Raw genomic sequence first — 11,599 nt, 5'->3', positions numbered from 1 at the left:
TAAATAAATAAACTTCTAAATGAGTAATAGGTTCTAATGGTGCATACGTTTGAATGTAAGTTTATGTTATGTATAACATGGTCAAAACAAATCAATATAAGTATAATTAACTTGTGAAAAAAATGAAACGAAAAAACAACATTTGATCCTTGAAAAATTGTAAATAAAAAAATACCGTAGGTAATTTGTAGGTAAATACCTACGAATTGTCTACAGATTAAGGTAATCTGTAGGTAATCCGTAGGAATTTACCTACAGATTAACTACAATATTTTTTTTATTTTTCAATTTTCATAGGTCAAATATCGTTTTTTAAGTTTCGTTTTTTTCACAACTTAATTACACTTTGATTGCTTTTTTTTAACCAATTTATACATAACATAAACTTACAAACAAACGTATGCATCATTAGAACAATTACTATATACAGAATAAACAGAAAGCTATCTATGTTTGTCTTTAAGCCACAATTAACATCATTAAACAAATACATGATATGCTAAACATAGTACATACATATGGTGTGTATGTAAATGTGTGTACTTATTTTTATTTGTCTTTAGAAAATAACTTGGATTTAAAAAAAAAAACTTATAAAGGAGTAATAGGTTCTCATGGTGCATACGTTTGTATGTAAGTTTATGTTATGTATAACTCGGTCAAAACAAATCAATCAAAGTATAATTAAGTTGTGAAAAAAATAAAACATAAAAAACGACATTTGATCCTTAAAAAATAGAAAAATAAAATAAGAATGTAGGTAATATGTAGGTAAATATCTACGGATTGCCTACAGATAAAGGTAATCTGTTGGTAATCCGTAGGCATTTACCTACAGATTACCTACGGTATTTTTTTTATTTTCAATTTTCAATGGTCAAATATCGTTTTGTTTTTTTTTTCACAACTTAATTATACTTTGATTGCTTTGTTTTAACCAATTTATACATAACATAAACTTACAAACAAACGTATGCATCATTAAAAACCATTACTATATATATATAATAAAAAAAAAAAAAAGCTATCTATGTTTGTCTTTAAGCCACAATTAACTTCGTTAAATAAATACATGATATACTAAACATAGTACATATATATGGTGTATATGTAAATGTGTGTACTTATTTCTATTTGTGTTTAGAAAATAACTTGGATTTAAATAAATGAATAAAAAACTTCTAAATGAATAATGGGTTCTACTGGTGCATACATTTTTATGTAAGTTTACGTTATGTATAACTCGGTCAAAACAAAGCAATAAAAGTATAATTAATTTATGAAAAAAATAAAACGAAAAAAACAACATTTGATCCTTGAAAAATAGAAAAATAAAATAAGACTGTAGATAATATGTAGGTAAATATCTACGGATTGCCTACAGATAAAGGTAATCTGTAGGTAATTCGTAGGCATTTACCTACATATTACCTACGATATTTTTTTATTTTTCAACTTTCAATGATCAAATATTGTTTTTTTCGTTTCGTTTTTTTCATAACCTAATTATACTTTGATTGATTTGGTTGAACAAATTTATCCATAACATAAACTTACAAACAAACGTATGCATCATTAAAAACCATTACTATATATATATATATATATATATATATATATATATATATATATATATATATATATATATATATATATATAAAATAAACAATAGCTAACTATGTTTGTCTTTAAGCAACAATTAACATCATTTAACAAATACATGATATACTAAACATAGAACATACATTTGGTGTGTATTAAATGTGTGTACTTCTTTCTATTTGTGTTTACAATATAACTTGGATTTAAATAAATAAATAAATAAATAAAACTTCTTAATGAATAATGGGTTCTAATGGTGCATACGTTTGTATGTAAGTTTATGTTATGTATAACTCGGTCAAAACAAAGCAATCAAAGTAATTAAGTTGTGAAAAATATAAAACGTAAAAAACGACATTTGATCCTTGAAAAATAGAAAATAAAAAAAATACCGTAGGTAATATGTAGGTAAATACCTATGAATTGTCTAGAGATAGTGGTAATCGTTTTTTTCACAACATAATTATACTTTGATTGCTTTGTTTTAACTAATTTATACATAACGTAAACTTACAAACAAACGTCTGAATCTTTAGAAACCATTACTATACACAGAATAAACAAAAAGCTATATATGTGTGTCTTTAAGCCACAATTAATATCATTAAACAAATGCATGATATACTAAACATCGTACATACATATGGTGTATATGCAAATGTGTGTACTTATTTTCTATTTGTGTTTAGAAAATAACTTGGATTTAAATAAATAATTAATTAAATAAATAAATAACTTTTAAACGAGTAATGGGTTCTAATGGTGTATACGTTTGTATGTAAGTTTATTTTATATCTAACTCGGTCAAAACAAACCTATCAAAGTATAATTAACTTGTGAAAAAAATGAAACGAAAAAACGACATTTGATCTTTGAAAAATAGAAAAATAAAAAAAGAGCGTTGGTAATCTGTAGGTAAATACCTACGGGTTGCTTTCATATAAAGGTAATCTATAGGTAATCCGTAGGTATTTATCTACAGATTAACTACGGTATTTTTTTTTTATTTTACAATTACTGTATATACAGAACAAAGAAAAAGCTATCTATGTTTGTCTGTAAGCCACAATTAACATCATTAAACAAATACATAATATGCTAAACATAGTACATACATATGGTGTGTATGTAAATGTGTATACTTATTTCTATTTGTGTTTAGAAAATAACTTGGATTAAAAAAAAAGAAAAAAAAAAGAAAAAACTTCTAAATGAGTAATAGGTTCTGATGGTGCATACTTTTGTATGTAAGTTTATGTTATGTATAACTCGGTCAAAACAAAGCAATCAAAGTATAATTATGTAACAACCGGTAAAATTGTTCAGAGTTTGGCGGTCAAACCACCGCAAACCTTATGCAATAAAGACCAATTGCGTGAAATTTTATGTTTATAAAGTATACTAAAGATTTTATTATTTGTCATTTTCAGAAAAATCATTTGATATCCGGATCGAGGGCACAAAATCGAGAATGATAGAAAATATCATCATTTTTAAATATTCAAATATGACATTGTACTTTTGATACTTTGAATCATACGTAATTGAATCTAAACTTTCAACAATATAACTATAACATCTATATTTATGTTTTCTACCACATCTCTCAATAATACCAAAAATATATGTTTATACATATACAAATACACATAATATATACATCAATACATAGAATGATTGAAGCAATATTGCTTCTAAATCTATCTAAAAGTACAACCAATAAATGCAATTGACACTTATCCAAGGCTACACACAATTGAAAACACTTGATCTTTGTTTTATTATTGTTTCTTCTCTACGATTGTGGCTGTCCAAAACCAAAGAGTCAGCAACCTTTTCTTCCATCTTCTTCTTTCTTTCTTCTTTGATCGTGGCTGCCAAGAAACAACAAGAGGCATCAACCTCTTCTTTTGGTTCTTTTCCTTACTCATTCCCTTTTAATCAAAACAAACCCCAAATATCCAATGCTTCATCAGGTGCTATCTAAACAATCAAAGAAAGAAGAAAATTTTTGTTGTACTTCCTTGTGCAATACCTATCGATTGAAACAACAAAAAAATCACCCCACAAAATGTATTTTTCTTTCTGTGAAATCGAAGAGGTAGCAGCCTCCTTGCTGTAATCGGAGCAAGCCAAATACCCCCTGAAATCGTCACAGTTGCTGCTAGTTTCTCCCTTATCTTTTGCTTTTGCTGTCGGACCAAAGAAGGGACAACCAAGAGTCGCCAGAGAAGCCTCGGTGCCACAAACTGTCGGCAACAGCTTTGTTGCTACCCCTCTTTTTCTGCCTCCTTCGATCGGCCTAGCACTGGTGGTGTTCCTCCTCTTCAACTACGGAACAGCCAACTCGACACCTGCTCCACCGCCGCCAGTCGCTGCTGTTGCTGCCCATTCGTTTTCCAGCTGTCGGCGACGAGAAAGAGCCTTGAGAAGGTTTTCTGGATATAGGCTACCCCTTTTCCCTCCTCTTCACGATGGACTTCCTCCACCGAGCCACCTGGTTCCGCCTTCGATCTCTTTTCCCTTCGCTCGACGGATGAGCCGCTGAAGACGTACATGGTGTCGTTTGCGCTCCTACCTCACATCTGATTCTTTCTTTTGATCGATCGGGTAAAATATGAGGGCACAAAAGCCCTAAAGTCCTTTTATTATTATAAATAACCACATCAGGCCCTACAAATGCTAAGTGGTATCAAATTAAACCATGTTTAAAAAGATTGATCAAATCTAGTCACTTTTGATTAATGAATATACTAAACAGCCCCCATTTGTTAAATTATTTCCCAAAACAGCCCTACAGTTGCTAAAATACACCAAAGCTCTCTCTCATTTGTTTTGATTCACCAAAACTATCATTTTGTTTAATTAAACTACAAATCAAACCCGGTTCTCTTTTACTTTAATCAAAATAGTCCCGATGGTTTGTTCCAAGTTCATGAAGGTGTAAATTACGGTTCCTCACGACAACCTTCACAAACCGAGCCTAGATCGAGATCACGCATCGAATGTGAGTTTCTACGACCCCTCTTTTACAATTTTAATTTTGGGGGAGAATACATGAGTGTCTATTTAAAGTTTTGATGATTTTCAAGTTTTTATACATAAAATAACATCAAACTTTATTATTGGTTAAGATTTTATGAAAATAACAATCTAAAAAGTAGTAAGTAATAGTAGAATGCTATGAATGATATAATTATACCTTGTTGTGATATATTAATTAATATTAATAAAAATCACACGATTATAAGTAGATTGATATGAAGATATAAGTTATTCGACGAATTATAAACTGTAATACTCGTCGTATATATGTACATGAAAGTATTGAAAAAGCATAAAAAGACCTTATATACATAACAAAATATGTTATTCAACATAATTGTGTACAAAGGAAATGTATATTGTCTTAAGCGACTATAAATGAAGATTTGACAAATATATAATAATTAATTGAAAATATACCAAAATTCAATTATTATGATTATACTCCCGATCATAACGTGGAAACGATTGCTAAATAAATGATATAATTTATTTTTATAATTATTATAAAAATATAAATTATTATAGTTGTGATACGAAACTCGTCACATATGATAATATAATTAATTCTCTGATTTTTGGGGATTATTACCTAATAAATAATATATATTATCAATTACGTAATTTATCGAATATTTGCATAAATGAGTATTCGGCTGCGCGAACGAACATCCTCCTTATAGGCTGAAGTAAAGAACTATACAAATTATTACCGCCACAATAGTCGAACGCTACGTTAATCTCACTATTTAACTAATTTCACTAAGCTTCAAAAATCTTAATAATCTAAGATTCGCGTTAGTGACCCTAGTGAACGACGAATTTATGAGTTGAAGAATCGTCATCATGGATTTTCTGAATTGTGTATCTCGTGTGTGTTTGTGGGAGGAATGTATCGAAAGGGGTGAAAGAGAGAGTTTTATGATGGTGTATTTTTCCTTTGTAGGGATCAAATCCTGGAATCGACACCTAGCTCTATAACCGTTAATCCAGGAGGAATCATATATTGTAGGTCTATGCACACGGCATAGATTTATAATAAAGAACCTTGGTGTAGATCTATTTATTATGGAAAGATTTATGTGAATGGTTATTTTCCGTCTGTGGTTGCTAGCTACAACTTCGTCTGACGAGGCAACAGGCATCAAGTGTTTCTTTCTTCGTTACTATACGAATGCTTTTAAACGTTAGTAATGATCTCGATTCCTCCATTTATATTTATATTGTGCATGTGTGGCTTGTTTATTGTGCCTTTTTGGCTTGTGGAGGAGCGACGAATAGTGTCGGTTATAGGCAAATTGATATATTGAAGATTTTATTCGAAGAAGTATAGATCTAGATTGAGTCAATCCTCTCAATTTGGGCCGAGTGTGTAAAAGTGTTTAGTTATTTAACTACCTCTCCCTACGACTCAATTCTCTGTAAGCAGAGGCGTTTGAAAGAATATAATTGTAAAGATAATGGTTAATATTTGTCGTTGAAATTATACGAGTGGTAAAAATATGCATTTATAATTTACCGGTTATTGAAAAGTATTTTGGGATGAGTTTGCCCCACTGGTTAAGTGTTGATTTCCAAATTAAGTAAGATAATGCTTAATTAATAATATGACACGGATTTACAAAGTTTATAAAATTCAAAATTTTGAGTTTTACATATAAACTATACGAATGTTTGTACAAAGTTTTAAGAGAAAACTTGGCTATTTTATGTTTACACAAAGTGTGATATGACTTTATTTATATAAATTGGTTTCAAAATCTTTATATAAAGAGCATTTCGGTCATGAGAACCGTAAGAATTTGTTATGAGTTTGGTTTACTTATATATTTTACAAATGGTGTATTTTTGGATTTGAGAAAATGACATTTCTAAATGACTTTAAATATACTTTTATGACGCAATTATTTTATACTTTCGATAGAAAAATATGTGTTTATAAAAGCTGGTCAACCAGATAAATTTTATAAAACATTTTTGGGTGTAAAAATACTTTGTGTCAAAACCTGTAGAACTCACCAACAATTTTTGTTGACGTATCTTAATGCATGTATTCTCAGGTTATTTATAAGGTCAGAAGAGTTTGTACAGAAGACTCTCCGATATTCTTATCATACAAATGTGAACGCCGGATTGTTAGGCATGTGTAGCGTTTCAGCAATAACTATTGTCAATGTAATTTCCATTTCGGTAGTAATAAAAGATTATATTTCTATTGTTCAATGTATGTTCAATAACTGTGATTACTGGTTTACGTCGCGCACCTCGGCGTTTCCGCCGTCGGCCGAGGGTGTGACAAATTAAGTTGTGAAAAAAATAAAACGTAAAAAACGAAATTTGATCCCTGAAAAATAGAAAAATAAAAAAAGATCGTAGGTAATCTGTACGTAATACCTACGGAGTACCTACAGATAAAGGTAATCTGTAGGTAATCCGTAGGCATTTACTTACAGATTGCCTAAGGTATTTTTTTATTTTTCAATTTTCAATGGTCAAATATCGTTTTTTTCGTTTCATTTTTTCACAACTTAATTATACTTTGATTGATTTGGTTGAACCAATTTATACATAACATAAACTTTCAAACAAACGTATGCATCATTAAAAACCATTACTATATATATAATAAACAATAGCTATCTATGTTTGTCTATAAGCCACAATTAACATCATTTAACAAATACATGATATACTAAACGTAGTACATACATATAGTGTCTATGTAAATGTGTGTACTTATTTCTATTTGTGTTTAGAATATAACTTGGATTTAAATAAATTAATAAATAAATAAATATAACTTCTAAATGAATAATGGGTTCTAATGGTGCATACGTTTGTATGTAAGTTTATGTTATGTATAACTCGGTCAATACAAATCAATCAAAGTATAATTAACTTGTGAAAAAAAATGAAACGAAAAAAACGATATTAGATCCTTGATAAATAGAAAAATAAAAAAAGACCGTAGGTAATACCTACAGATTGCCTACAGATAAATGTAGGCAATCCTTAGGTATTACCTACAGATTACCTATGATATTTTTTAATTTTTCAATTTTCAAAGGTCAAATATTATTTCGTTTTTTTTTTTCACAACTTAATTATACTTTGATTGCTTTGTTTTAACCAATTTATACATAACATAAACTTACGAACAAAGGTATGCATCATTAAAAACCATTACTATATATATAACAAACAAAAGCTATCTATGTTTGTCTTTAAGCCACAATTAACATCATTAAACAAATACATGATATACTAAACATAGTACATACATATGGTGTGTATATAATGTGTGTACTTATTTCTATTTGTGGTTAGAAAATAAGTTGGATTTAAATAAATAAATAAATATAAACTTCTAAATGAGTATTGGGTTCTAATGGTGCATACATTTGTATGTAAGTTTATGTTATGTATAACTCGGTCAAAACAGAACAATCAAAGTAATCTGTAGGTAATCCGTAGGTATTTACCTAAAGATTACCTACGGTATTTTTTTATTTTTCAATTTTCAAAGGTCAAATATCGTTTTTTTCATTTCGTTTTTTTTTTCACAACTTAATTATAATTTGATTGCTTTGTTTTACCCAATTTATACATAACATAAATTTACAAACAAACGTATGCATCATTAAAAACCATTACTATATATATAATAAATAAAAAGTTATCTATGTTTGTCTTTAAGCAACAATTAACATCATTAAACAAATACATGGTATACTAAACATAGTACATACATATGGTGTGTATTAAATGTGTGTACTTCTTTCTATTTGTGTTTAGAAAATAACTTGGATTTAAATAAATAAATAAATAAATAAATAATTAAATAACTTCTAAACGAATAATGGGTTCTAATTGTGCATATATTTGTATGTAAGTTTATGTTATGTATAACACGGTCCAAACAAAGCTATAAAGTATAATTAACTTGTGAAAAAAATGAAACGAAAAAACGACATTTGATCCTTGAAAAATAGAGAAATAAAAAAAGACCGAAGGTAATCTGTAGGTAATACCTACGGATTACCTACAGATAAAGGTAATCTGTAGGCATTTACCTACAGACAAAGCTATAAAGTATAACACGACCGTGTTATGTATAACACGGTCCAAACAAAGCTATAAAGTATAATTAACTTGTGAAAAAAATGAAACGAAAAAACGACATTTGATCCTTGAAAAATAGAGAAATAAAAAAAGACCGAAGGTAATCTGTAGGTAATACCTACGGATTACCTACAGATAAAGGTAATCTGTAGGCATTTACCTACAGATTACCTACGGTATTTTTTTATTTTTCAAATTTCAAAGGTCAAATATCGTTTTTTTAGTTTCGTTTTTTTCACAATTTAATTATACTTTGATTTCTTTGTTATAACAAATTTATACATAACATAAACCTAAAAACAAATGTATGCATTATTAAAAACCATTATTATATATATAATAAACAAAAAGCTATCTATGTTTTTCTTTTAGCCACAATTAACATCATTAAAGAAATACATGATATACTAAACATAGTACATAAATATGGTGTGTATGTAAATGTGTGTACTTATTGCTATTTGTGTTTAGAAATTAACTTGGATTTAAATATATAAATAAATAAATAAACAAATAACTTCTAATTGAGTAATAGGTTCTAATGGTGCATACGTTTGAATGTATGTTTATGTTATGTATAACATGGTAAACACAAATCAATCAAAGTATAATTAACTTGTGAAAAAAATGAAATGAAAAACGACATTTGATCCTTGAAAAATTGTAATTAAAAAAATACCGTAGGTAATATGTAGGTAAATACCTACGGATCGCCTACAGATAAAGGTAATCTGTAGGTAATCCTTAGGAATTTACCTACAGATTAATTAGGGTATATCTTTATTTTTCAATTTTCATAGGTCAAATATCGTTTTTTACTTTTCATTTTTTTTTCACAACTTAATTATATTTTGATTGCTTTGTTTTAACCAATTTATACATAACATAAACTTACAAACAAACGTATGTATCATTAGAAACATTTACTATATATACAGAATAAAGAAAAAGCTATCTATGTTTGTCTGTAAGCAAGAATTAACATCATTAAACAAATACATGATATGCTAAACATAGTACATACATATGGTGTGTATGTAAATGTGTGTACTTATTTTTATTTGTGTTTAGAAAATAACTTGGATTAAAAAAAAACTTATAAATGAGTTATAGGTTCTCATGGTGCATACGTTTGTATGTAAGTTTCTGTTATCTATATATATATATATATATATATATATATATATATATATATATATATATATATATATATATATATATATATATATATATATATATATAACAAACAAAAACCTATCTATATTTGTATTTAAGCCACAATTAACATTAAACAAATACGTGATATACTAAACATAGTACATACATATGGTGTGTATGTAAATGTGTGTACTTATTTCTATTTGTGTTTAGAAAATAACTTGGATTTAGATAAATAAATAAATAAATAAATAAAACTTCTAAATGACTAATGGGTTCTAATGGTGCATACGTTTGTATGTAAGTTTATGTTATGTATAACTCGGTAAAAACAACGCAATCAAACTATAATTCACTTGTGAAAAAAATGAAATGAAAAAACGACATTTGATTCTTGAAAAATAGAAAATAAAAAAATACCGTAGGTAATCTGTATATAAATACCTACGAATTGCCTAGAGATAATGATAATATGTAGGTAATCCGTAGGTATTTACCTACAGATTACCTACTGTATTTTATTATTTTTCAATTTTCAGAGGTCAAATATCATTTTTTTTGTTTCGTTTTTTTCACAACTTAATTATACTTTGATTGCTTTGTTTTAACCATTACTATATATATAATAAACAAAAAGCTATCTATGTTTGTCTTTAAGCCACAATTAACATCATTAAACAAATACATGATATACTAAACATAGTACATACATATGGTCTGTATGTAAATGTGTATACTTATTTCTATTTGTGTTTAGAAAATAACTTGGATTTAAATTTATAAATAAATAAATAACTTCTAAATGAGTAATAGGTTCTAATGGTGCATACGTTTGAATGTAAGTTTATGTTATGTATAACATGGTAAAAACAAATCAATCAATGTATAATTAACTTATGAAAAAAATGAAACGAACAAACGACATTTGATCCTTGAAAAATATTAACTAAAAAAATACCGTAGGTAATCTGTAGGAATTTACCTACAGATTAACTACGGTATTTTTTTTATTTTTCAATTTTCATGGGTCAAATATCATTGCTTTACGTTTCGTTTTTTTCACCATTTAATTATACTTTGATTGCTTTGTTTTAACCAATTTTTACATAACATAAACTTACAAACAAACGTATGCATCATTAGAAACAATTACTATATACAGAATAAACAGAAAGCTATCTATGTTTGTCTTTAAGCCACAATTAACATCATTAAACAAATACATGATATGCTAAACATAGTACAGACATATGGTGTGTATGTAAATGTGTGTACTTATTTTTATTTGTGTTCAGAAAATAACTTGGATTTAAAAAAAAAAAAAAACTTATAAATAAGTAATAGGTTCTCATGGTGCATACGTTTGTATGTAAGTTTATGTTATGTATAACTTGGTCAAAACAAATCAATCAAAGTATAATTAAGTTGTGAAAAAAATAAAACGTAAAAAATGACATTTGATCTTTGAAAAATAGAAAAATAAAATAAGACCGTAGGTAATATGTAGGTAAATACCTACGGATTGCCTACAGATAAAGGTAATCTGTAGGTAATCCGTAGGCATTTACCTACAGATTACCTACGGTGTTTTTTTATTTTTCAATTTTCAATGGTCAAATATCGTTTTTTTCGTTTCGTTTTTTTTCACAACTTAATTATACTTTGATTAATT

At 27.6% G+C, this 11,599-nt stretch overlaps 1 long non-coding RNA gene across 1 annotated transcript; it reads left to right on the top strand.

The window, feature by feature from the left end:
• Window positions 1-3,374: 3,374 nt before the first annotated feature.
• LOC145103645 (uncharacterized) lies at window positions 3,375-6,870 on the top strand. Its single transcript, XR_013683132.1, has 2 exons — window positions 3,375-4,609; window positions 5,594-6,870. It is a non-coding gene; the product is annotated as an uncharacterized LOC145103645 (long non-coding RNA).
• Window positions 6,871-11,599: the final 4,729 nt, after the last annotated feature.

This window comes from Lactuca serriola, chromosome 1 (genome assembly GCF_051521515.1).
Source record: "Lactuca serriola cultivar US96UC23 chromosome 1, Lser_US96UC23_V15, whole genome shotgun sequence".
In the NCBI taxonomy this organism is placed as follows: domain Eukaryota; kingdom Viridiplantae; phylum Streptophyta; class Magnoliopsida; order Asterales; family Asteraceae; genus Lactuca; species Lactuca serriola.
This window is presented reverse-complemented; position numbering and strand designations above follow the sequence as displayed.